The 27660-nt window shown below is 50.0% G+C and overlaps 1 long non-coding RNA gene across 1 annotated transcript in view; it reads left to right on the forward strand.

Moving 5' to 3' along the window:
• Positions 1–256: 256 nt before the first annotated feature.
• Positions 257–27660, forward strand: part of LOC138565916 (uncharacterized) — a 44150-nt gene continuing 16746 nt past the window's right edge. Inside the window, exon 1 of the long non-coding RNA XR_011301702.1 lies at positions 257–472. This is a non-coding gene — a long non-coding RNA (uncharacterized lncRNA). The remainder of the gene's footprint in view (positions 473–27660) is intronic.

Genomic DNA, 27660 nt, shown 5'->3' on the forward strand with positions numbered 1-27660 from the left:
TAATCTTCATTACACTTGGTACTAGTCTTCCTCGTCACGTTCCTACTGTGACGAGGAAGACGGACGGGGGGGGAGGGTAATGGCATTTGGTGCATGTATGTGCAGCAATACGTGGACCCAAAAAGGCGCGCATGTGGACATTTATGCGGCGTCAGCTGCCTTCGTTTCCCCTACATAAACATGTGGCGAGTATGCAAGTGGAAGGCTGCCACCTGGTGTAGAAACACGGCACTAGTCAAATAGCCATGCATTTTAATAAGAGTATTAGTCCGTGTTATTATGTCTTCCTGGTCTACTTTTCGAAATGGTAGCTGGAGACCCTCTGATTTTGTATGTCGCGTTCGGTGCGGGAGATGGGGCGTAGCAGGCTGGAAGTCTCGGCTGGGCAGCGCAGCACGAGGAGTGACAACAGGAAAGAGGGGGAGGATGGTCGAGCAAGCAGCGTCTTCATCTCTATCCTGAAGCGCATGAGGTAGGAAGCTTCCCTGAGCTCTCTTCTGCTGTGAAGGCCATAGGAGATGAGGAATATTACAGGCAGCTAGGACAGGGCCTTAGCCACCATTGCCCACTGGTGGAAATGGAAACAAATTGGTGGGGGATCCCACAAGGGCCGGGATGGGGGCGGAGTTTGGGGGTGGGGCGTGCGGTGACCGAGGAGGCGGCGGGATTAAGGGAAGCGGAGTTGAGAGTTGACCACCGATCAAAGGAAATGTCCAAAATAATAGTTTAAAACCGCTCAATTTCTTTCATGCTGCTTCATTTCCAAACTATATATCAATTCTGCTTTAAACCACTTCCATGGCACTGGTGAGGAGTTACTTCACGATGCGGATAATAGTTTTGACCAGTGTTGCTGAGTAAATATGTTTTAAAATCCACAATTTGAATCCCATTTTATAAAAAATAAAAAAAACCTTGGTAACTTTTTCTTTTACTTGAACCACAGCCGGCACAGTTCGTGCAGCTCCCCTCTGAAAGCAGTTGGGTGGCTGCATCGTATGTGTGTGTTAATAGGGGTATGTATGCAATGTTTGTCAGATTCCTGTATATTTATTTATGTAATGTTTGTGATACAGGTATCAGACAAAAATTGCATAAATAAATAAATAATCCGGGTCCATGTATCCGACAAACATTGGATAAATAAATAAATAAACCGGGTCGTGGCTGAGGACCGGGTCGTGGCTGAGGACTGTAACTTCATCTTGTGACCTCTTGCATGGGGTCACCAGAGGAAGTTACAGTTTGCTCACAGGCGCTTTTTTTCACTTCTTCCCAGCGCAGAGCAGTGGTTTGAGGCGGCTGACTCTGGCTGGATCCCGTGATCTGGCTACACTTCTGGTGCTGCATCTCAGATCCAGCGAGAGCCAGCCCAATGACCAGCGCTGCCATTGCCTTGATGTGACAGTCAGCCATTGCAGCTCCTTCAGAATGGCCATCATATGGTTATGTTTCCATGCACTTAGGATGAGACCTGCTGCTGGATGGCTTCCTAGAGGGCCCGGCAGTGCTTTAAGTGGGGAAAGAAATTGAGGGGGTCCCTCATTTGGGGGCGTGTATTGCCTGATGGGTGTGGCCTAAAACTTGAATGTGTGGCCTAAAGAAGAGCATGAAAAAATGAACAGGGGTGGTCTCGTCTACATAACTAAGCGCTTTCTGCAACACTGCTGGTACAACCAAAACGTGTGGTCCTAGGCAAATTATTTAATTGCACTGTGTCTTATCTGCAGCACTTAAAGTCCTGGTGTAGTAAATAGTGACAAGAGTGCGATATAATGCTACAGTATACAGCAGTGTAGCCCCACAGTGTACAGTAGCACCTCCTCCATTTGAGACTATTTTGTGAGTCCCCTCTTGCGAATGCAGAAATTACAAGAACCAGAATGTAAAGTTAAGGAATCATAGAATCCAGTAGTGGCTCATCATTTCATACCTGAAATGGGACAGGTTGTGTTTTTGAGTAATCATAACCAGTTTTTCAGAATGTTTTTTTTAAATTACAGAAAGTCAAAAACCTAAACAAATCTAGCTAGGTCCCAATGGTACAACGGCCAGTCAATCCTGAACCACTGCTACCTCTGTCCTATGGAGGCCCTAAGCCACTCCAGACATGCGTGAGCCTCATTGGTTGTCATGAGTGAAGCACAGCCAGGAACTCTGGGCACTGCCAGCTAAGGGCCACATCTAAGCATAGCCATGCCACCCAAAGCATCTTTCCATCTAACACTTTTTGGTGTTGTTCATTTAGTGAGTTCACTTAAGTGGGCCAAAAAGGGATACCCTGCTCTTTTTGCATGCTGAACCGAGCCCCACACAGTCCAAATATGTCAGGGGTTCCTTGGTTTCCCTGCAGAGTGGGGCATGAACTTGCATTTAGGATGGATAACTCTCGGCAGTGGCAGGACGAAGACTGATTTGCATTTGATTGGTACCCTTGAGCAATGGTCCCAATTGACTTAAAATTCTGACATGGAAGATATCCTGAGGAATTGCCAGTGGCTATGATTAATTAAGAGCTTTCCATCCACCAAGGTAAGCCGAGACCTCGCTTCAAGCAAGGCTGAAACATGTCTGGGGTTGCGCTTGGGGTTGACAGGATGTGTTCTTCAAATACTGTCTGCAATGACATCAGGGCCTCAAGGTGTGTTTCAATAATGTTCGATAGAGGTAACTTGTAGAGTATAATGCTCACACTTTACACTTGTGAGATATGGTATCACTAGAATAATGTTTTTCTTTGCCGGTTGAATTTTAGAAACCTTCAGTAAAACATCACAAGTGTCTTAAGTGACGGATTCCTCGTGTTTTAGCAGCTGTTTTTCAAATCCCAATCAGTAGGATACTGTGCCGCCCTTTGAGGCATTATTGGTCTGCCTGGCAGGTCACTCCATGACAGGCTTTCCGTGAAGTGAAGGATTTCAGAAGCTAATGTCTCCGCCCTGGAGTTAATGGGTCAAACATGAACACCCTTTTGTCTCCACTCCTGTTGTGCCTGTTACAGTGCACGGCTGAAAAAATGCAATTCTATGTCAAGACCGGAGGCTCCCATTATGCTTCTCTTTCTTTATTAATTAAAGAAAGCGCTCAGCAGCAAGATACATTATTATTTTTTTTAACAGAAAAATATATCACAGTAAACTTAACAATGAAATGATGTAAACTGTCTTAAGGGTCTGTAAACAAGGAAAACTACATTTCCCAGAGGAAAACAATCAATCATTTCAAGTTAGAAAAAGATCAGTATGCCAGATGTCGCTCTCAAGAAGGGTAGACATTGGTCTCATGGCAGTTAAAAAAAACAACCGCACCCCCACCCCCGGCATTGAATAGAAGGGCACGTGGGGAGGGAGGGCACATTTTTCTTCTAAGGCCAGCACTGCCTACAGGTGACACTTGCATACTGACAGAATCTGCATAGCGTTTAGAGGTCTATATAATAAGTAGGAGCAGACTCTGGCTCATTAATCTCAAACGTGCAACTTTTTGTCCGGAGTGTGCTCAGGGCCGGCACTAGGCATGTGCAGCATGAGCGCTGCACTCTGCCCCGTGCCTGCTAGGGCCCAGCGCTGAGGGAGCCGTTGACTCCCTCTTCTTGCAGGCTGCAGTGTGGCCCGGGTGCTCTGAGTACCTACACATGCTGAAGTCCACTCTGCGTACACAGGCAGCACACGCGGCAGCCAGCATGATGATGGGGAAACTTGCCGGCAAAACTTTTTCAAAAGTGGCTGTCGCTCGAGGTTTCTATTGTTTCTTCTGGTGAGGTAACTTTGGGCTTACTGCACGAAAACCCAGACTCGCTTAAAAGTGGAAAAGGTCACTTTAACGTGACAGGCCAAATCTCACAAATAAACTCTAACCTGGCCCCTGGCCTTACAGACTACATTAACCGCTTTAACATTTCGCCAAACATTAAATAAATAATTAACTCTTAAAGCCCCCAACAATTGAATGAATAACCCCAATTTCCTCCCTACCTATCTCCAGGTCCTTACCATCCCTAACCATCTTCTCCAGCCTTCGTTCCCGCTTTCTGTCACCCTCTCCCCGGGGCCATACCCCTCCATCTTCCAGACCTGCTCCCCTCTCTGCATCCCCGGGGTAGCCTGTTCGTGCAAACAGCACCACCCCCATCCTTACCCGCGCTATCCCCCCCATTGCTTGCCTCCCCCCTCATCCAAAGGGGCCATGCCTCCCGCCAACTACTTTTTGCACCCCCACAACTCCCCTCAACACCAATCTCCTCCTACCTCAGACCCGCAGCCAGGCCGACCTGTCACATCAGCAACAAAACCTCTTAACATTCCTCCAAACTAACGCCCCGACCTGTCACACCAAAGCTATCAACAACCCCTTTTACCTTATGCCCTAAACACACATTAACGGCCTGAAAAATCCAAAACCTGGGGGAAAATTAAAAACCGACTTCCCACTCACAAATCAACCACCCCTACCTCACCCCAATGGACCTCACCAAAAAGAAATGGGGGGGGCGGGGACAAAGACTCGCCCTCAACAGTCGCCTGCTCTCGAACCTTCCCTGCCCCTTAAATACCACCCCCAGCGACGTGCTATGTGCAGGCCAGCTCGCTGGCCTGTGCAGCGCCCAAAACCACTTCCGGGGGGAAACGCTGCACGTTCCCCCCGGCTCTCCCCTTTGGGCTTACTGCACAAAAACCCAGACTCACTTAAAAGTGGAAAAGGTCGCTTTAATGTGACAGGCCAAAGCTAACAAATAAATGCTAACCTGGCCCTGGCCTTACAGACTAAATTAACCGCTTTAACATTTCGCCAAACATTAAATAAATAATTAACTCTTAAAGCCCCCAACAATTGAATGAATAACCCCAATTTCCTCCCTACCTATATCCAGGTCCTTACCATCCCCTAACCATCTTCTCCAGCCTTCGTTCCCGCTTTCTGCCACCCTCTCCCCGGGCCCATGCCCCTCCATCTTCCAGACCTGCTCCCCTCTCTGCATCCCCGGGGTAGCCCGTTCGTGCAAACAGCACCACCCCCATCCTTACCCGCGCTATCCCCCCCATTGCTTGCCTCCCCCCTCATCCAAAGGGGCCATTCCCCCGCCACCAGAAAAAACCCTCCCCTGAGGTGTTCTTTTCTGCCCCACAACTGAGGTGCTCAACACTTCCAACTCTTCACCATATCCTCCACCAACAACCTTAAATCCAGCAGATAGTAGCTATTACCGTAAAGCGACAAATGAACTCCATCTTCCCTAAAAACCTCAAAGTTGTCATATATAATCTCCTTGTGCTCAAGAACTCGCACCGCTGCCAGGCCACAAAACATTATCATCTCCCTGTTTATCTTTTTTCTTGTGCGCTCTACCGCACCTTTACTCACTGCACCCCTCAGCACTCTCCTCGGTAACAACTTAGTCCATACCAAACTTACCTTAGGTCAAATTTCCCTAAGCCATGCCAGGTCCCTCTTCATCTTCTTCAACAAAGCTACTCCCGTATCCCGCACCAGATCATTCTCCCCAGCATGTATTATTAACCCATCCGGTTCCCCAAAACGCTCTTTCATCCCCGCTAGCATGGGCAGCAGTTGATCCCAGAGCAGCCCCCCAAGCCCCGACCACCTCACAATCCCCATTTCATAGCTGCAGCCCAAATGCATGCCGAAAACCCTCTTTTCTGCCTCTTTGCCCGCCCACTTCACAATCGAGTGCCCGACAATCCAAATCTGCCGAATCTGCCCCGGCCTCCTCGCCGTCTCTGAAAAAGAAATCACAGTGTCACTTACGCACCTCCACCCCCCACAAAGAGGCCCCCCCACACCACGACCCTGCTGCCCCTTCTCAACCAGACTCTTTTCCCAGCTCCCTGATGTAACCCTTATACTTCATAGACCTCCACCTACCCAAACTCTTGACCTTATCCTCCGACAGCCCCAAACGGTTACCCTCAGATGCCGCACCCATCCTAAATGAATGCGTACCAAAATCCTCAGGCTTTTCCCCCACCACCCCTAATGCTTTCCTCAGAACCCCCAGCACCTGCGCTGCTGACACCCCTGACCCCTCAGCATGTCTAAAAACCAACCCCGACCTTCCCCTTGATAACTCCTTCCACGCCAAACCCGCCCTCACCGGGCACAGCTCATTACTTCCCCACCCCAGCGACACCCAGCAGCCCTTCCCCTTCTGGTCAGTTTTTGACCTTCCAATCCAAATATCCACCCCCAAATCCGAAAAATGGACATTCTCCCACTGTAAACCACCCGCACCCCCTTTCGCTCCCACAAGCTCTGACACCCTGAATGCCCCAAAAAACAACCATGTAAAGCAAGCCTGAAACATAACCCCCTCCCAACCCGACCAGCAAACTACTTCCAGGGCCCTGCATAATCTGACCAACAGGGTTGCTGATATCGGCCTTCTGCTATCCTTCACCCCACCTTTTTCCCTCGCCCAACCCTCTAACATCCTGCTCGCCAACTCCCCACCATTACGACGGTGCCAAAGAGCCCTCCACTAGCGCCAGTTTCCTAGCTTCCACAGCTCCTCCGTGATCCGCTGCCCGATCTGGTGTGCTCAGGTGCCAATCCACGGAATCTCTGCCATTGAAAACGAGATAATGAATCAGCGATGCCATTATCTTTACCCGGCACGTGCATAGCCCTGAACAGCACATTTCATTCAAGGCATCGCAACACAAACTCCCTCAATAACCTCGCCACCCTCTGGTCCCTTGCTGACTGCCTGTTGACGACATTGACCACGCTCTCACTGTCCACATTGAAATTCACCTTCTTATTTGACAACTCCCTGCCCCATAGATCCAATGCCACCAACAATGGAAAGAACTCAAGGAATGCAATACTCCCCCCTCTTCCAGCCACCTCGACGGCCACCTCTCTGCACACCATCTACCTTGCCAGAAGACTCCGAAACCCCCCGCACCTGCTGCATCCGAATATATCTGCACCTCCCAGACTACTGGATCCCCTTGTAGCCACATAGACACCCCATTAAACCCTTCCAAGAAGTGCAGCCAGATCCTGCAATCCTCCCGCACCGCCCCTGAAACCCTCACCCGATGATGTGGGCATTTAGCTCCCGCCATGGCCCTCGACATGTTCCTACAAAAGGTACGCCCCGGGGCCACCACCTTACATGCGAAATTCAAATGCCCTACCAACTGCTGCATCTGAAGCAACGTCACCTTCCGCGCCCCCACCACCTTCTCCAGCAAACCCAACAAACGACTCACCTTGTCGTGCGGCAAGCGTGATGTCATTGTCCTGGAATCCAGCTCAATCCCCAAAAATGTCAAAACCACGCCGCCCTTCTGTTTTATCCTCGGCCAAAGGCACCCCCAGCTCCTGCATCAATGCCTGAAAAGTCTGAAGCATGTTCCTGCACTCAGAATCATCCTCCGCCCCGCCGATGAACAAAAAATCGTCCAGGTAGTGTAACACCCTCTCCGCACCTGAACTATAAGTAAAAACCCACTGCAAGAATGAACTAAAACGTTCAAACAAAGCGCAAGAAATCACACAACCCATCGGTAGAGCCTTGTCTACATAAATGGAATCCTCAAATGGCATTCCCAGCAACCAAAAATCCTCTGGGTGCACCGGCAGCAACCTGAATGCAGCCTTCATATCACACTTGGCCAAAAATGTTCCACGACGCACCTTCCTTATCAATTCCACTGCCTGGTCCACACTCGCATATGACACCCCACAATCTTCCGGGGCAATGAAATCATTGACTGACAAGCCCTCCGGCCATGATAAATGCAGTGGCGTAACACAAAATGTGGGGGCCCCCCTGCGAGCCATGCTGAGGGGGCCCCCCAACTCGGCAACAAATCACGGGTTGCGCCACACTCTGGGCCGGCCTAGACTGTCACGCTTGCACAATACGCATGAACGTGCTGCTGAAGGGGTATGCCGCACACTGCACTAGGAAAAAGATATAAATATGTGTTTTAATGCAATATACAGCACACTTTCTGAGATAAATTGGCTATAAAGCCAGAGTGTTTGCAAATGTTTTGTAGGGTAACACAATCCAATACATGCAAGTCACCAACAGTGCACAGGAACATTAATGCTTCCAACTGGCTGCACAATGTAGACCAGTGTAAACACGTAATAACATTATAGTACAGAATGCCAGGCCACATTTAGACATACCTAGACTGTTTTCAGCAAAATGCCAGTCAAAGCAATAACACTCATCAAGAAGAGAGCACACAATAAAGCATGTGTCTCCATGGCCTCGAACAACACGGCCAAACTCTTTAAAATCTGCAAGGAACTGGTCAATCCTGTTGTGGTCTATACCTCTTCTGTTCCCTCCCATGCCCTCTGTACAGCTCTGGCCTCTCATTTCTCTGCTAAATCTCAGGACAGCCTGTCCTCTATGTCCTCTTCCTCTCTCGGCCCATTTTGGCCATCTCTTCTCTCCTCCTCCTTTTTCCTCTTTCTCTCTGACAACACCTGACGAGGTTTCTAGACAAGTCCGATCTATGAAAGTGTCGTCCAAACAGGTGCTCCGCTGCTCCTCCAGAACCATCAAAGCCCATATTGACACCCTCACTCCAGCCTTGGCCGATTTCTGTAATCACTCTTTCGTCACTGCAATGTTCCCCTCTCCCTTTGAGCACTCCCTTGTGCACCCACTCCTCAAGAAGCAGTCTGCTGATCCTACCTGCTGGAAAACTATCGCTCAATCTCCACCTTTCCTGAGCAAACTCTTGGAAAAGCTTGCCATCTCCCAGCTTACTCTCCACACTGAATCTGTTGGTTGTCTCCATGACCATCAGTCTGGCTTCAGAGCTGCCAGAGGCATGGAAACTGCTCTCCTTAACACCTGTGCTGCTCTCTAACCTTGATTCCAGCATTCCTTCTATTCTCATCCTTCATCTTTCCTCTGCTTTCGACAGGGTCAACATCGCCATCCTGATCAATCGACTCTGTGAGAACCTGGGCATCAAAGATCAGACCCTAGAGTGACTGACCTACTTCCACTTGGACCGCCACTCCGCTCCCAGGTCGATCGTGGTCCCATTCTCTCCGCCACCTCTCTCTACCTGTGGCATTCCCCAGGGCTCTATCCTCTCACGCTGGTTTTTCAACCTCTACTTGGCCACTTTGGCCTCCCTGACCTCTACCTTATCCTCTAACTTTCAGTGTTGTGCGGATGACTCAGCTTTCCTTCAGGCTCCTCTCATCCTCCTCTCCTCTCTTGCTCATTCCTGACTGTCTATCCACAATTCAGGATTGGTGCGCCTCCAACAATCTCTGCCTTAATGCCAGTAAGACAGAGATCCTTCTCATTGGGACCCTTGCCACTGTGTTTCCTCTCTCACTATAGCAGACCACCTTGGGCCCTCTTCCTTTGCCTTCCTGCGAGGCAAAAAACCTTGGTGTCATCTTCAACGCCACACTCTCTTTCTCTCCTAACATCTCGGACATCACCAAGAAGTCCCACTACCAGCTGCTCCTCCTCAAAGGGACTCTTCCCTTTCTCACTCTCCACCAGAAGCTCACTGTCTCTAAGCTGGACTACTGCAACAGCCACTTTCTCAATCTGTCTTCCTCTAGTCTCCGTCATCTGCAAATAATCCAGAACAGGACTGCAAGACTTAGCCTTGGCCTCAAGCCCTGGGATTGTATTTCTCCAGCCCTGAAATCTCTCCACTGGCTGCAAGGATCAAGTTCAAGAACCTTTGCATTGCCCACAAGGCTTTCTGGGGCCAGTGCCAACACTAAATCCAATGCTCTCTTCCAAAATACCTTCTTTCTCTAACGCTTCACTCAGCTACCTCCAACTCTCTAAGGCTTAGACATTTCTCCAGGCAGAGAGTGGGGGTAGACCTCTCTCCTCTGCTGGTGCCTCCAACTGGAATGGCCTCCCTGCCCCTCTCAAACTTGAGGCGGACAACCTGAAGTTTCGGAAGCAGCTAAAAGCTTTCCTCTTCTCTGCTGCTTTCGCTCTCTCTCCCCCCCCTGCTGACCTACCTGACCTACCTGTCTGCTGTACTGACTGGCTGCTTGGCTACCCTCAGAGTCTCTCTGAGTCCAGGCTCTTTCTTTATTGGTCACCCTTGCACTGCCTCCGGGCCTACCATGCACTTAGGGGCTGTAACTGTAACCCTGCAGTCCATTGTTCTCCTTGCACAACCAATAGCTGCTCTGCCCTGGCTGCACTTACTGAGAGCATTGCTGCCCTGTTTTCCCCTCCCCTCTCACTTGCACTTCCCTGCTCCCTTTTCCCTTGCACTTCTCGTTCTCACAATGACACAAGGCCTAGTGAGATCGTTTGTCTTGTCCTCCCTCTATCATCCCTCCCTTGTGTACACTTGTGTACAGGCGCATTATAAAAGACTTGAATCACATCATATCATTTTATCACAGATGCCCAAAAAAATATACAATGCCACAGTAAGAAATGGCTAGACTGGCAGCACCCAAATGCCAATCTAGCCAGGTAATTAAAGTTAGCAGGACTACTTTATCAGAAATGTCCAGTTAAAAGAAAGTCATACCAAACTGAGGAATGACTAGACTGGCTAAATCAAAATGCCTCTCTAGCCACTAATATCACATATCATGCCTGCTTAGCCTGGACATGGACAACCATTATGATTTATCACACAATCCTGCCCCCCCACACATCCACTCTCCCTCCCACCCACCACCCCAACCTCCACAATCAGCTCCTTGGCCCAGAATTACCTCTGCGTCCCTCTTCCTTGTCCCAGAGCTTTCGTATGAGGCTCCTTGCCTCATAGGTAAGTACTGGGATGAGGAACAGTGGGACTAGGAGTGATAAAGATTACAGGTAGCTAAATCAGGCATTACCTCCATGTACCTCTACCTCTTCCCAGTACTTTTGTATGAGGCAGAGTGCCTCAAACACACGTACTGCCTCGTATATAAGTACTGGGACGAGGAAGAATAGGGCTAGGAGTAAGCAAGGCATTAAACACAAGTAGTAGCGCAACACCATTGAGTTGACTGGGCTTCAGCACTACCCCCCCTGACATTTTGGGCTATATTGACTCAACTTGGCTAACCTTTAGAGCAGTTGCCAGACCGAACAGGACACAGATTTTAAACGGCACCTGGTTTTTGCTGTTAACAAGAACCCAGCAATTACCAACGTAAAGCATTTCACTGTTAGTACCTGCATTCAAATGCCACATTGTTTAGGCGATTGAAATCGTGATGTGGGTTTAGTACTTGCATGCCAGGGGAGTGATTGGAAGGGTAGAGAGGGAACAGGAGACTTTAGGAGAGAGTTAACTGCTTGTAACATTGAATCTGCACTAGAATAGTCTCATTAAAATGCGTAAATAATTTGGATGCGCCCTCACAAATAAGTTTCCCCCTCCCCACCGCATGTGAAGTTAGCGCCTCTCCCAACATTTGAAGGGTTAGCCCCCCGAAATGAAGGTTTTCTTGTGCCCCTGTACACAAGCACACACACCATTCACCTTATACACACCCAGTCATCCACACATTTAAGTGTGCACCCTTTCAACATACACTCACTCAGGTAGCCACCTATACATTTATGTGTGCACCCTTTCACCATGCAGGCACACCCCCACAGCCACCCATACATTTAAGTGTGCACCCTTTCACCATACACACACAGGCAGCCGGCTATACATTTGAGTGTGCACCCTTTCACCATAGACTCATACACGCACACCTCATGGAGTTGAGGGGGGGCCCTATTACTTAAAAAAGAAATTGGGGCTCATTACGGGTCCAGCGGTAACCGTGCCGGTGCTACCGGCGGGTTGCCGCCAGACCCATAAAAAATTACTATGGCCTGACTTCCCGGTGCCACCGTGCTATTTCAAGTCCGGCGGCTGGGAAATCAGGTGCCGGTAATTTCGTTAAACCCCAGACTCCACGGGAATGGGGACACAGAAGCACCTGCACCATTGTTAGCGGTGCCGGTGCTTCCGTGACAGGTCTTCCTACCGTGGCTGCTGTGCCTGGCAGGGTCAGACCTGTCGGGCACGGCAGCCCCACCAGGCAGACCTGTAATATGCCGGTCCGGAAACAACAGTGGCTGTAAACTTACCAGCACCGTTGTTTCCGGACTGGCATGGTCAGAATGAGCCCCATTTTTTCTTTTTTAAGTCACTATAACTTCATTAAGAAATTATTTCAGTTAAGGACCGAACCATAATCAAAATAATTTCTTTATGATGGCTGAGTGGCTTCAAAAACAAACAATTTCTTTTTGAAGGCATAGGGTTCCCCACCCCCCCCCCCCCACCCCATGACATGGAGGCCTCCAGCCTAGGGTCTTCCATGTCATGGGGTACGGGGGCCCTCAGACTTCAAAAAGAAAGTTTCTTTTTATAGTCACTCTGCCTTCATAAAGAAATTATTTCTGTTACAGAAATGTTCTTTATGAATGCAGAGTGAATTTCAAAAGAAACGTTTTTTTTTTTTTTTTTAAATATATATTTTTTTTTTTTTTTTACTGGGGCCCCCTCCCAGCCATGTGCTGGTGGGGCCCCCCACACCGCGGGCCCCCCCGCACCGCGGGGGCTGGGGGGGCCCCTGTTACGCCAGTGGATAAATGATGTATCAGTCTGAATTCTCCCGGCACCTTCTTGGGCACCACCCCCAATGGGGATATCACCAAATTACCCGGTAAATCCACAAATGGACCAACCACCCACCCGGCTGCCACTTCCTTGCGCAACTTCTCCTTAACCACATCCCCTTTTTCTTTGGCTGATTTCAGATATTCCGCCCATCTGCGCACCCTCGGACCTTGGTACCCTAACCTGAAACAGTTCCTGAAACCCTCCCCCAGGATCTTCGCCCCCTCCCTGTCCAGACAAAAGCTGAGCCACCTCTCCAGAACCTCTACCTTAACCGGAGTAAAAGCCTTTCCCCACAATCCCCAGTCCTGCTCCCTGCCCCCGCCCACGGTCTCCTTGCTGGAAGCACTGTGTAACCGGGTGCCGCCCTGCACATCTGGTGCACTCATGTCTGAACCTGCACGCCAAACACGTGCAGCCATCCTTGTTGAAACCCCAACACACTGCTGACTGCTGACCCCGGCGCCCCACCTGCCCCTTCCGGAGCGGGGCGACCAAGAAAGGGCCAGTAAGGCAAGGGTAAGCCACTTGCAGTGTGCACCGACGACGCCGGCCTCGTCGGCGCCATCCATTGCAGCCAGAGGTCCATATCTATCTCCCCCCAAACCGCCTGGCTATCCTCAGCCAATCTTGCCCTAAATTCCTCATCGCATCTCACCCACGCAAAACCTCCAAAACACGTGAAAGCCTTCCTAATTACATCCATATACTTCCACAGTGCTACACACCTCTCTGGGAATTTCTCGCAGTAAACACTGGCGTATATGATAAACGCTGATGTCCAATTCTCTATTGTCACCGGGACTTTCGGACGTAATGCCAACTCCCTCTCCTCTTCCTTCGAACCCTCCTTGGCTCTAACCTCCCTGTGTAACAGCTTGAAAACGTCCACAAATTCACCAGCCAAATCTTATCCTTTGTAGAAGTCATCAAGTGTGCTCCCAATGGTTTAGTGATGCCCATATAGGGCAGCTTCTTATCCATCCCTTTACCCTCTGTCTCCTTATCTTTTGTTGCCTGCACCTCCGTTGCCCAGGACTCCATCGCCCCGTCAGTCTGAACCTCCACGGATGACACCTTTCTCTCCCCATGACAAGCCCCAGCAGCCTGCAGGCCCACATCTCTCCTCACCCCTAGCACCCTCACCCCCTCCCCACTTAGCCCCGACCTCGTGTCTCCCCTCTGCCATGCATCTGACCACTCCCTACCTTGCTCACCTCGCTCTGCCCTGCCGTCGCCCGACTGCAGCCTTGCCTCCACACCAACGCCCCTCGTCTCCCTCCTCAATGGGCTCCTGCTGCGGGAAGAAAACATGTCAGAAGACTCGCCTAACCCAATATTCCCGCGGCCGCTCAGCTGCCGCCCTCCATACCAACCCACATCCCCATCCCACCTCAACCCCTCACTCCCTCTCCCCTTCCTCCTAGCCACCCCATAACTCTCATCGCCCCATTGCCACGCAAACTCTTCCACCCCCTCATCATCTCCAATGCCATACCAGGGCTGTTGCAAGCACATGCTCGTTCCAGGTAGCTCCTCCTCAGGTGAACTCAGGGCGTCCGCCGCTCCGCTCATTCTCCTTCTTCTAGCTGGGGCCGTAAGAACCCCTGCCTGCTCTTCTCTTCCTGGGCGAGGGATCCTCACCTCCACCCCCTGATCCTCCTCGCTAGGAGCCGTGCTGGGCCCTCTAGGCTGCACCCCAATATCCTGTAGAAGGGTCATTCTCAAACCCTCCCTTGGCTATTCCTGACGAACTGTGGGGGCCGCCCCAAACCCTCCACCTGATGCCCTCTTTAATGGGGAGGTCGTTCTGCACCTCTCCCTCTCCTCACTGCTCTCCGGTGACCGCTCCCTCCTGCTCCCCCTCACACTCTTCTGTAGATACATACCTCCCCAGCCTCTCTGCACCACCACCCCCTTCTGCACCCTGTCTCCCCTCCTCTCTTCCTCAGCCAGGCCCTCACCCCATGCACATTCCTCTCACCTCCTTCTCTGCCTGCACCCTCTCCCCCGGATACCCTCCTTGCTCTATTTACCCCCTCCCCGATACTTCTTGCTGCTCTCCTAGAAGTCTCCCTCCTGGACCTCCTACCCTCCTCTCCCAGCCGCAGGGCTACATGGCACTACTGCTGCAAGCGCTCCCTCCGCTGCAGCTCTCCTCTGCAGTCTACCCCCCTCTCCCTCCTTCCCTCCCGTAACCTCCGACACAGCCATCACAAGCTGCGCTTTGGAAGCCCTGCTGATGATCGCCAGGGCCTCCCTCAAAGCCTTGGCATCAATGAGCCCTTGCTTATTAGCCTTCTGGCCCACCATCTTCATACGGCACCCTTCAATACTCGTGGGCCACCCAGATAAAATACTGCTCGCCAACAACCCACACAGACCACTAGCACCCCAACGCGTCAACCGACCGAGGAAAGGAAAAAACTACCAGCGCAACCCGACACAAAACCCCTGACACCAAACAAACCCGAAATACCCCAAGCACCGCAGTCTGACCTCCCCACAAATTCCTGCCAAAAACCCCTCACACCCGCTACTCCCTAGCACTGCCGGCTCCTGCACCGGCCACCCACCCCTTAATGGCCCCCCACTAAGGAGCTGAAACCTGTTAGCTGGAGCCTGGGCCACGCCCCCCCCCAGAAAAGGAGCCAGACCACGAAAAACCCCAAAACACTAAAACACCTCTTTCCAGCCTCAGCAAACCCGGAAACTAAGGGCAAAATAAATACATAAAATTAAAAATAAATAAATAATTACAATTAAATAAATAAATACAACACGGACTATCCCCAAATACTTGAGGATCCAGGGGACAGAATAGATGAACCCCAACTGAATGACCCCCCAATAAATAACCCTAAACTCAGAATCTCACTATTTAAATGTACAAACGCACTGCCAAACGCAGTGCAAATAGAAAACTACTTTTTTTATTTTTTTAACCCTTCCCAACTGCCAAAATTCCCCCCCACCAACTGTCCCTCCAACCCTTAAACACGACTACCGCCCGCGGCTGCTGCCGAGCACCCCAAACCCCTCCCTCACCCTACACCCAGCCCCCTACTGGAGGACCGCCCGCACAGCACCTCGCGCCCTTTGAAGAACGCTATGCGGGCCCACCTAGCAGAACGCTGGTGCGGCCCCTGGAAGAAGACCCCTCCCCGCTGCCAGGACTGAGGCAGACGCCGGCCTGCGAAGTTGCGCACCTCACCCGCCGTACCCCCCAGGTAGACCCGCCAGCGGAAGGCGGCAGCTGCGACCCACCCGGGACCCTCCTCGCGGGCCTCAAAACCCCCGAGCAGGCCCGCCAAGCCGCAATGGGTACCCCCCCACCGAAGGTACGCACTGGGACTGCCTTATATACGGCAAACTCCCGAACTCTGCCCACTAACCCTGCAATAATAACTACAAAATGCCTAATGCCAAACGACCAGATGTTTGTTTTTTTTTAACACTAAGAAGGCACCCACTCCCTCCGCCAACACTAACCCCTTCTCCTACCTCACCTCCTCCCCTTACACTGACAAATACTCTCCCTCAATGGTCGCCTGCTCTCGAACCTTCCCTGTCCCTTAAATACCCCCCGGGGGCCCCCTTATCACCTCTCAACCTCCTGCTGCGACTCTGGAGAGTCAAATGCCCCCCCACTCCCTCCCGGGGGCCCAATAGGCGCTAAGGGCCTCATAAGCACTGCTGATCACTTTCTTAAAGCAGAACATTTAAAGTGGGTGCAATTTACTGTTGATGGCCTATTTAAGAGACCATTGTTGCGTTAAGAATTGTAAAGGGGCATTTTTATATTGAAAGCACATGCAAAGCAGCAGTTAGCTGCCTAAAATCTGTGCCTTGAGCCAGCACAATTAAACATATTGCACAAAACCATTTTAGCTATTTTCCTTATTTCCACATGTTTATATTTACCAAGCCAAGAAGCGGTTAAGTAGAATGTAATATTTTCCACATACATATTATACATGAAGCATGCAAGCGTGCCATGAATATTTACCAAGGATGTGACAAGACAGGTTGTCCTCCTGGAGACTGGAGGGGATATTTTCTCTGCTTCTGGCCCTGTACTGATTTTCAGGGCACAAGTCGATACATGTGGGTGGACAGCATCAGCTTACTTTCTTCAACGGGTAGACGCAACCCTGGTTGTGTGTTTTTAAGGCCAAGATTAAAAATAAGTTTGCTTGCTCAAGTGTTCAGCTACTTGGATTTCACACCAGATTGTCATGTTTCCAATACACACACGTATCCACACAAACACATAAAAGTGCCATTAAAGCGCACGTCTCATGTTTGGATTTTGTTTTCTTTGGAATATTTCATTATAAATTGTTGGGCTTAAAAGTGGGCACCTTTTATACTTTGCTAGTGTAGTTATTCGAAATTCTCCTCTTGGATTACAATGGGTTCGCTGCGGCCTACATATGAAGTGGTTATTATCTTGTGATGATATCAAATGCAAATTAAGGGGCCCGCACTAATTGACCGCCCTTGGACCCGCGAACCCCAGGGCGAGTGTCATAAATTACTACAGACGTTTCAACCGATGCTGCTGAGAAAGTATGCCATGGAATGCATTATTTGCAGTATAGTTTACTGAAAACACCCCCTTGCTTAATACTCTAATGTACTATTCTGAAAAGTAAAGACTTGTTTGATTGTGGGCCACTGTTTCATTGGTGCCCGGACCGATTTGATGTCTCAATACGACCCTGAGCAGGAGAAATGTTCGATAACAATAAAACCAGTTATTACAGCACGCACTCAAAAATCATGTAGTTTGAGCTAAAAAAAATCATTAGTAATGATAGAATAGGTGTTTGTGGGGTGAGCAGGTACAAAGTATTTGAAATCCCAGGTTGGGCTTGAACCCCTGAGTCGTCCCATAGAATGTGGTTGGAGGAGGGGGTGCATTTTATTCGGATGGTTTACAAATAATCTCCACTGTTCAGGACAACAACGTATTCTCAAAAGTACAACTTTGTCTGCATAATGTGTGGCGAAATGTCCCGATTTGTACTTGTAATCTTCATTACACTTGGTACTAGTCTTCCTCGTCACGTTCCTACTGTGACGAGGAAGACGGACGGGGGGGGGTAATGGCATTTGGTGCATGTATGTGCAGCAATACGTGGACCCAAAAAGGCGCGCATGTGGACATTTATGCGGCGTCAGCTGCCTTCGTTTCCCCTACATAAACATGTGGCGAGTATGCAAGTGGAAGGCTGCCACCTGGTGTAGAAACACGGCACTAGTCAAATAGCCATGCATTTTAATAAGAGTATTAGTCCGTGTTATTATGTCTTCCTGGTCTACTTTTCGAAATGGTCGCTGGAGACCCTCTGATTTTGTATGTCGCTGAACGTTCGGTGCGGGAGATGGGGCGTAGCAGGCTGGAAGTCTCGGCTGGGCAGCGCAGCACGAGGAGTGACAACAGGAAAGAGGGGGAGGATGGTCGAGCAAGCAGCGTCTTCATCTCTATCCTGAAGCGCATGAGGGAGGAAGCTTCCCTGAGCTCTCTTCTGCTGTGAAGGCCATAGGAGATGAGGAATATTACAGGCAGCTAGGACAGGGCCTTAGCCACCATTGCCCACTGGTGGAAATGGAAACAAATTGGTGGGGGATCCCACAAGGGCCGGGATGGGGGCGGAGTTTGGGGGTGGGGCGTGCGGTGACCGAGGAGGCGGCGGGATTAAGGGAAGCGGAGCTGAGAGTTGACCACCGATCAAAGGAAATGTCCAAAATAATAGTTTAAAACCGCTCAATTTCTTTCATGCTGCTTCATTTCCAAACTATATATCAATTCTGCTTTAAACCACTTCCATGGCACTGGTGAGGAGTTACTTCACGATGCGGATAATAGTTTTGACCAGTGTTGCTGAGTAAATATGTTTTAAAATCCACAATTTGAATCCCATTTTATAAAAAATAAAAAAAACCTTGGTAACTTTTTCTTTTACTTGAACCACAGCCGGCACAGTTCGTGCAGCTCCCCTCTGAAAGCAGTTGGGTGGCTGCATCGTATGTGTGTGTTAATAGGGGTATGTATGCAATGTTTGTCAGATTCCTGTATATTTATTTATGTAATGTTTGTCAGATACAGGTATCAGACAAAAATTGCATAAATAAATAAATAATCCGGGTCCATGTATCCGACAAACATTGGATAAATAAATAAATAAACCGGGTCGTGGCTGAGGACCGGGTCGTGGCTGAGGACTGTAACTTCATCTTGTGACCTCTTGCATGGGGTCACCAGAGGAAGTTACAGTTTGCTCACAGGCGCTTTTTTTTCACTTCTTCCCAGCGCAGAGCAGTGGTTTGAGGCGGCTGACTCTGGCTGGATCCCGTGATCTGGCTACACTTCTGGTGCTGCATCTCAGATCCAGCGAGAGCCAGCCCAATGACCAGCGCTGCCATTGCCTTGATGTGACAGTCAGCCATTGCAGCTCCTTCAGAATGGCCATCATATGGTCATGTTTCCATGCACTTAGGATGAGACCTGCTGCTGGATGGCTTCCTAGAGGGCCCGGCAGTGCTTTAAGTGGGGAAAGAAATTGAGGGGGTCCCTCATTTGGGGGCGTGTATTGCCTGATGGGTGTGGCCTAAAACTTGAATGTGTGGCCTAAAGAAGAGCATGAAAAAATGAACAGGGGTGGTCTTGTCTACATAACTAAGCGCTTTCTGCAACACTGCTGGTACAACCAAAACGTGTGGTCCTAGGCAAATTATTTAATTGCACTGTGTCTTATCTGCAGCACTTAAAGTCCTGGTGTAGTAAATAGTGACAAGAGTGCGATATAATACTACAGTATATAGCAGTGTAGCCCCACAGTGTACAGTAGCACCTCCTCCATTTGAGACTATTTTGTGAGTCCCCTCTTGCGAATGCAGAAATTACAAGAACCAGAATGTAAAGTTAAGGAATCATAGAATCCAGTAGTGGCTCATCATTTCATACCTGAAATGGGACAGGTTGTGTTTTTGAGTAATCATAACCAGTTTTTCAGAATGTTTTTTTTAAATTACAGAAAGTCAAAAACCTAAACAAATCTAGCTAGGTCCCAATGGTACAACGGCCAGTCAATCCTGAACCACTGCTACCTCTGTCCTATGGAGGCCCTAAGCCACTCCAGACATGCGTGAGCCTCATTGGTTGTCATGAGTGAAGCACAGCCAGGAACTCTGGGCACTGCCAGCTAAGGGCCACATCTAAGCATAGCCATGCCACCCAAAGCATCTTTCCATCTAACACTTTTTGGTGTTGTTCATTTAGTGAGTTCACTTAAGTGGGCCAAAAAGGGATACCCTGCTCTTTTTGCATGCTGAACCGAGCTGCACTTCACTGATGAGGCCCCGCACAGTCCAAATATGTCAGGGGTTCCTTGGTTTCCCTGCAGAGTGGGGCATGAACTTGCATTTAGGATGGATAACTCTCGGCAGTGGCAGGACGAAGACTGATTTGCATTTGATTGGTACCCTTGAGCAAGGGTCCCAATTGACTTAAAATTCTGGAATGGAAGATATCTTGAGGAATTGCCAGTGGCTATAATTAATTAAGAGCTTTCCATCCACCAAGGTAAGCCGAGACCCCGCTTCAAGCAAGGCTGAAACATGTCTGGGGTTGCGCTTGGGGTTGACAGGATGTGTTCTTCAAATACTGTCTGCAATGACATCAGGACCTCAAGGTGTGTTTCAATAATGTTCGATAGAGGTAACTTGTAGAGTATAATGCTCACACTTTACACTTGTGAGATATGGTATCCCTAGAATGATGTTTTTCTTTGCCGGTTGAATTTTAGAAACCTTCAGTAAAACATCACAAGTGTCTTAATTGACGGATTCCTCGTGTTTTAGCAGCTGTTTTTCAAATCCCAATCAGTAGGATACTGTGCCGCCCTTTGAGGCATTATTGGTCTGCCTGGCAGGTCACTCCATGACAGGCTTTCCGTGAAGTGAAGGATTTCAGAAGCTAATGTCTCCGCCATGGAGTTAATGGGTCAAACATGAACACCCTTTTGTCTCCACTCCTGTTGTGCCTGTTACAGTGCACGGCTGAAAAAAAGCAATTCTATGTCAAGACCGGAGGCTCCCATTATGCTTCTCTTTCTTTATTAATTAAAGAAAGCGCTCAGCAGCAAGATACATTATTATTTTTTTTAACAGAAAAATATATCACAGTAAACTTAACAATGAAATGATGTAAACTGTCTTAAGGGTCTGTAAACAAGGAAAACTACATTTCCCAGAGGAAAACAATCAATCATTTCAAGTTAGAAAAAGATCAGTATGCCAGATGTCGCTCTCAAGAAGGGTAGACATTGGTCTCATGGCAGTTAAAAAAAACAACCACACCCCCACCCCCGGCATTGAATAGAAGGGCACGTGGGGAGGGAGGGCACATTTTTCTTCTAAGGCCAGCACTGCCTACAGGTGACACTTGCATACTGACAGAATCTGCATAGCGTTTAGAGGTCTATATAATAAGTAGGAGCAGACTCTGGCACGAAATACCAGCTCATTAATCTCAAACGTGCAACTTTTTGTCCGGAGTGTGCTCAGGGCCGGCACTAGGCATGTGCAGCATGAGCGCTGCACTCTGCCCCGTGCCTGCTAGGGCCCAGCGCTGAGGGAGCCGTTGACTCCCTCTTCTTGCAGGCTGCAGTGTGGCCCGGGTGCTCTGAGTACCTACACATGCTGAAGTCCACTCTGCGTACACAGGCAGCACACGCGGCAGCCAGCATGATGATGGGGAAACTTGCCGGCAAAACTTTTTCAAAAGTGGCTGTCGCTCGAGGTTTCTATTGTTTCTTCTGGTGAGGTAACTTTGGGCTTACTGCACGAAAACCCAGACTCGCTTAAAAGTGGAAAAGGTCACTTTAACGTGACAGGCCAAATCTCACAAATAAACTCTAACCTGGCCCCTGGCCTTACAGACTACATTAACCGCTTTAACATTTCGCCAAACATTAAATAAATAATTAACTCTTAAAGCCCCCAACAATTGAATGAATAACCCCAATTTCCTCCCTACCTATCTCCAGGTCCTTACCATCCCTAACCATCTTCTCCAGCCTTCGTTCCCGCTTTCTGTCACCCTCTCCCCGGGGCCATACCCCTCCATCTTCCAGACCTGCTCCCCTCTCTGCATCCCCGGGGTAGCCTGTTCGTGCAAACAGCACCACCCCCATCCTTACCCGCGCTATCCCCCCCATTGCTTGCCTCCCCCCTCATCCAAAGGGGCCATGCCTCCCGCCAACTACTTTTTGCACCCCCACAACTCCCCTCAACACCAATCTCCTCCTACCTCAGACCCGCAGCCAGGCCGACCTGTCACATCAGCAACAAAACCTCTTAACATTCCTCCAAACTAACGCCCCGACCTGTCACACCAAAGCTACCAACAACCCCTTTTACCTTATGCCCTAAACACACATTAACGGCCTGAAAAATCCAAAACCTGGGGGAAAATTAAAAACCGACTTCCCACTCACAAATCAACCACCCCTACCTCACCCCAATGGACCTCACCAAAAAGAAATGGGGGGCGGGGACAAAGACTCGCCCTCAACAGTCGCCTGCTCTCGAACCTTCCCTGCCCCTTAAATACCACCCCCAGCGACGTGCTATGTGCAGGCCAGCTCGCTGGCCTGTGCAGCGCCCAAAACCACTTCCGGGGGGAAACGCTGCACGTTCCCCCCGGCTCTCCCCTTTGGGCTTACTGCACAAAAACCCAGACTCACTTAAAAGTGGAAAAGGTCGCTTTAATGTGACAGGCCAAAGTTAACAAATAAATGCTAACCTGGCCCCTGGCCTTACAGACTAAATTAACCGCTTTAACATTTCGCCAAACATTAAATAAATAATTAACTCTTAAAGCCCCCAACAATTGAATGAATAACCCCAATTTCCTCCCTACCTATATCCAGGTCCTTACCATCCCCTAACCATCTTCTCCAGCCTTCGTTCCCGCTTTCTGCCACCCTCTCCCCGGGCCCATGCCCCTCCATCTTCCAGACCTGCTCCCCTCTCTGCATCCCCGGGGTAGCCCGTTCGTGCAAACAGCACCACCCCCATCCTTACCCGCGCTATCCCCCCCATTGCTTGCCTCCCCCCTCATCCAAAGGGGCCATTCCCCCCGCCACCAGAAAAAACCCTCCCCTGAGGTGTTCTTTTCTGCCCCACAACTGAGGTGCTCAACACTTCCAACTCTTCACCATATCCTCCACCAACAACCTTAAATCCAGCAGATAGTAGCTATTACCGTAAAGCGACAAATGAACTCCATCTTCCCTAAAAACCTCAAAGTTGTCATATATAATCTCCTTGTGCTCAAGAACTCGCACCGCTGCCAGGCCACAAAACATTATCATCTCCCTGTTTATCTTTTTCTTGTGCGCTCTACCGCACCTTTACTCACTGCACCCCTCAGCACTCTCCTCGGTAACAACTTAGTCCATACCAAACTTACCTTAGGTCAAATTTCCCTAAGCCATGCCAGGTCCCTCTTCATCTTCTTCAACAAAGCTACTCCCGTATCCCGCACCAGATCATTCTCCCCAGCATGTATTATTAACCCATCCGGTTCCCCAAAACGCTCTTTCATCCCCGCTAGCATGGGCAGCAGTTGATCCCAGAGCAGCCCCCCAAGCCCCGACCACCTCACAATCCCCATTTCATAGCTGCAGCCCAAATGCATGCCGAAAACCCTCTTTTCTGCCTCTTTGCCCGCCCACTTCACAATCGAGTGCCCGACAATCCAAATCTGCCGAATCTGCCCCGGCCTCCTCGCCGTCTCTGAAAAAGAAATCACAGTGTCACTTACGCACCTCCAGCCCCCACAAAGAGGCCCCCCCCACACCACAACCCTGCTGCCCCTTCTCAACCAGACTCTTTTCCCAGCTCCCTGATGTAACCCTTATACTTCATAGACCTCCACCTACCCAAACTCTTGACCTTATCCTCCGACAGCCCCAAACGGTTACCCTCAGATGCCGCACCCATCCTAAATGAATGCGTACCAAAATCCTCAGGCTTTTCCCCCACCACCCCTAATGCTTTCCTCAGAACCCCCAGCACCTGCGCTGCTGACACCCCTGACCCCTCAGCATGTCTAAAAACCAACCCTGACCTTCCCCTTGATAACTCCTTCCACGCCAAACCCGCCCTCACCGGGCACAGCTCATTACTTCCCCACCCCAGCGACACCCAGCAGCCCTTCCCCTTCTGGTCAGTTTTTGACCTTCCAATCCAAATATCCACCCCCAAATCCGAAAAATGGACATTCTCCCACTGTAAACCACCCGCACCCCCTTTCGCTCCCACAAGCTCTGACACCCTGAATGCCCCAAAAAACAACCATGTAAAGCAAGCCTGAAACATAACCCCCTCCCAACCCGACCAGCAAACTACTTCCAGGGCCCTGCATAATCTGACCAACAGGGTTGCTGATATCGGCCTTCTGCTATCCTTCACCCCACCTTTTTCCCTCGCCCAACCCTCTAACATCCTGCTCGCCAACTTCCCACCATTACGACGGTGCCAAAGAGCCCTCCACTAGCGCCAGTTTCCTAGCTTCCACAGCTCCTCCGTGATCCGCTGCCCGATCTGGTGTGCTCAGGTGCCAATCCACGGAATCTCTGCCATTGAAAACGAGATAATGAATCAGCGATGCCATTATCTTTACCCGGCACGTGCATAGCCCTGAACAGCACATTCCATTCAAGGCATCGCAACACAAACTCCCTCAATAACCTCGCCACCCTCTGGTCCCTTGCTGACTGCCTGTTGACGACATTGACCACGCTCTCACTGTCCACATTGAAATTCACCTTCTTATTTGACAACTCCCTGCCCCACAGATCCAATGCCACCAACAATGGAAAGAACTCAAGGAATGCAATACTCCCCCCCTCTTCCAGCCACCTCGACGGTCACCTCTCTGCACACCATCCACCTTGCCAGAAGACTCCGAAACCCCCCGCACCTGCTGCATCCGAATATATCTGCACCTCCCAGACTACTGGATCCCCTTGTAGCCACGTAGACACCCCATTAAACCCTTCCAAGAAGTGCAGCCAAATCCTGCAATCCTCCCGCACTGCCCCTGAAACCCTCACCCGATGATGTGGGCATTTAGCTCCCGCCATGGCCCTCGACATGTTCCTACAAAAGGTACGCCCCGGGGCCACCACCTTACATGCGAAATTCAAATGCCCTACCAACTGCTGCATCTGAAGCAAAGTCACCTTCCGCGCCCCCACCACCTTCTCCAGCAAACCCAACAAACGACTCACCTTGTCGTGCGGCAAGCGTGATGTCATTGTCCTGGAATCCAGCTCAATCCCCAAAAATGTCAAAACCACGCCGCCCTTCTGTTTTATCCTCGGCCAAAGGCACCCCCAGCTCCTGCATCAATGCCTGAAAAGTCTGAAGCATGTTCCTGCACTCAGAATCATCCTCCGCCCCGCTGATGAACAGCAAATCGTCCAGGTAGTGTAACACCCCCTCCGCACCTGAACTATAAGTAAAAACCCACTGCAAGAATGAACTAAAACGTTCAAACAAAGCGCAAGAAATCACACAACCCATCGGTAGAGCCTTGTCTACATAAATGGAATCCTCAAATGGCATTCCCAGCAACCAAAAATCCTCTGGGTGCACCGGCAGCAACCTGAATGCAGCCTTCATATCACACTTGGCCAAAAATGCTCCACGACGCACCTTCCTTATCAATTCCACTGCCTGGTCCACACTCGCATATGACACCCCACAATCTTCCGGGGCAATGAAATCATTGACTGACAAGCCCTCCGGCCATGATAAATGCAGTGGCGTAACACAAAATGTGGGGGCCCCCCTGCGAGCCATGCTGAGGGGGCCCCCCAACTCGGCAACAAATCACGGGTTGCGCCACACTCTGGGCCGGCCTAGACTGTCACGCTTGCACAATACGCATGAACGTGCTGCTGAAGGGGTATGCCGCACACTGCACTAGGAAAAAGATATAAATATGTGTTTTAATGCAATATACAGCACACTTTCTGAGATAAATTGGCTATAAAGCCAGAGTGTTTGCAAATGTTTTGTAGGGTAACACAATCCAATACATGCAAGTCACCAACAGTGCACAGGAACATTAATGCTTCCAACTGGCTGCACAATGTAGACCAGTGTAAACACGTAATAACATTATAGTACAGAATGCCAGGCCACATTTAGACATACCTAGACTGTTTTCAGCAAAATGCCAGTCAAAGCAATAACACTCATCAAGAAGAGAGCACACAATAAAGCATGTGTCTCCATGGCCTCGAACAACACGGCCAAACTCTTTAAAATCTGCAAGGAACTGGTCAATCCTGTTGTGGTCTATACCTCTTCTGTTCCCTCCCATGCCCTCTGTACAGCTCTGGCCTCTCATTTCTCTGCTAAATCTCAGGACAGCCTGTCCTCTATGTCCTCTTCCTCTCTCGGCCCATTTTGGCCATCTCTTCTCTCCTCCTCCTTTTTCCTCTTTCTCTCTGACAACACCTGATGAGGTTTCTAGACAAGTCCGATCTATGAAAGTGTCGTCCAAACAGGTGCTCCGCTGCTCCTCCAGAACCATCAAAGCCCATATTGACACCCTCACTCCAGCCTTGGCCGATTTCTGTAATCACTCTTTCGTCACTGCAATGTTCCCCTCTCCCTTTGAGCACTCTCTTGTGCACCCACTCCTCAAGAAGCAGTCTGCTGATCCTACCTGCTGGAAAACTATCGCTCAATCTCCACCTTTCCTGAGCAAACTCTTGGAAAAGCTTGCCATCTCCCAGCTTACTCTCCACACTGAATCTGTTGGTTGTCTCCATGACCATCAGTCTGGCTTCAGAGCTGCCAGAGGCATGGAAACTGCTCTCCTTAACACCTGTGCTGCTCTCTAACCTTGATTCCAGCATTCCTTCTATTCTCATCCTTCATCTTTCCTCTGCTTTCGACAGGGTCAACATCGCCATCCTGATCAATCGACTCTGTGAGAACCTGGGCATCAAAGATCAGACCCTAGAGTGACTGACCTACTTCCACTTGGACCGCCACTCCGCTCCCAGGTCGATCGTGGTCCCATTCTCTCCGCCACCTCTCTCTACCTGTGGCATTCCCCAGGGCTCTATCCTCTCACGCTGGTTTTTCAACCTCTACTTGGCCACTTTGGCCTCCCTGACCTCTATCTTATCCTCTAACTTTCAGTGTTGTGCGGATGACTCAGCTTTCCTTCAGGCTCCTCTCATCCTCCTCTCCTCTCTTGCTCATTCCTGACTGTCTATCCACAATTCAGGATTGGTGCGCCTCCAACAATCTCTGCCTTAATGCCAGTAAGACAGAGATCCTTCTCATTGGGACCCTTGCCACTGTGTTTCCTCTCTCACTATAGCAGACCACCTTGGGCCCTCTTCCTTTGCCTTCCTGCGAGGCAAAAAACCTTGGTGTCATCTTCAACGCCACACTCTCTTTCTCTCCTAACATCTCGGACATCACCAAGAAGTCCCACTACCAGCTGCTCCTCCTCAAAGGGACTCTTCCCTTTCTCACTCTCCACCAGAAGCTCACTGTCTCTAAGCTGGACTACTGCAACAGCCACTTTCTCAATCTGTCTTCCTCTAGTCTCCGTCATCTGCAAATAATCCAGAACAGGACTGCAAGACTTAGCCTTGGCCTCAAGCCCTGGGATTGTATTTCTCCAGCCCTGAAATCTCTCCACTGGCTGCAAGGATCAAGTTCAAGAGCCTTTGCATTGCCCACAAGGCTTTCTGGGGCCAGTGCCAACACTAAATCCAATGCTCTCTTCCAAAATACCTTCTTTCTCTAACGCTTCACTCAGCTACCTCCAACTCTCTAAGGCTTAGACATTTCTCCAGGCAGAGAGTGGGGGTAGACCTCTCTCCTCTGCTGGTGCCTCCAACTGGAATGGCCTCCCTGCCCCTCTCAAACTTGAGGCGGACAACCTGAAGTTTCGGAAGCAGCTAAAAGCTTTCCTCTTCTCTGCTGCTTTCGCTCTCTC

This window comes from Ambystoma mexicanum, chromosome 2p, assembly GCF_040938575.1.
Source record: "Ambystoma mexicanum isolate Mex_15411 chromosome 2p, UKY_AmexF1_1, whole genome shotgun sequence".
Lineage (NCBI taxonomy): Eukaryota > Metazoa > Chordata > Amphibia > Caudata > Ambystomatidae > Ambystoma > Ambystoma mexicanum.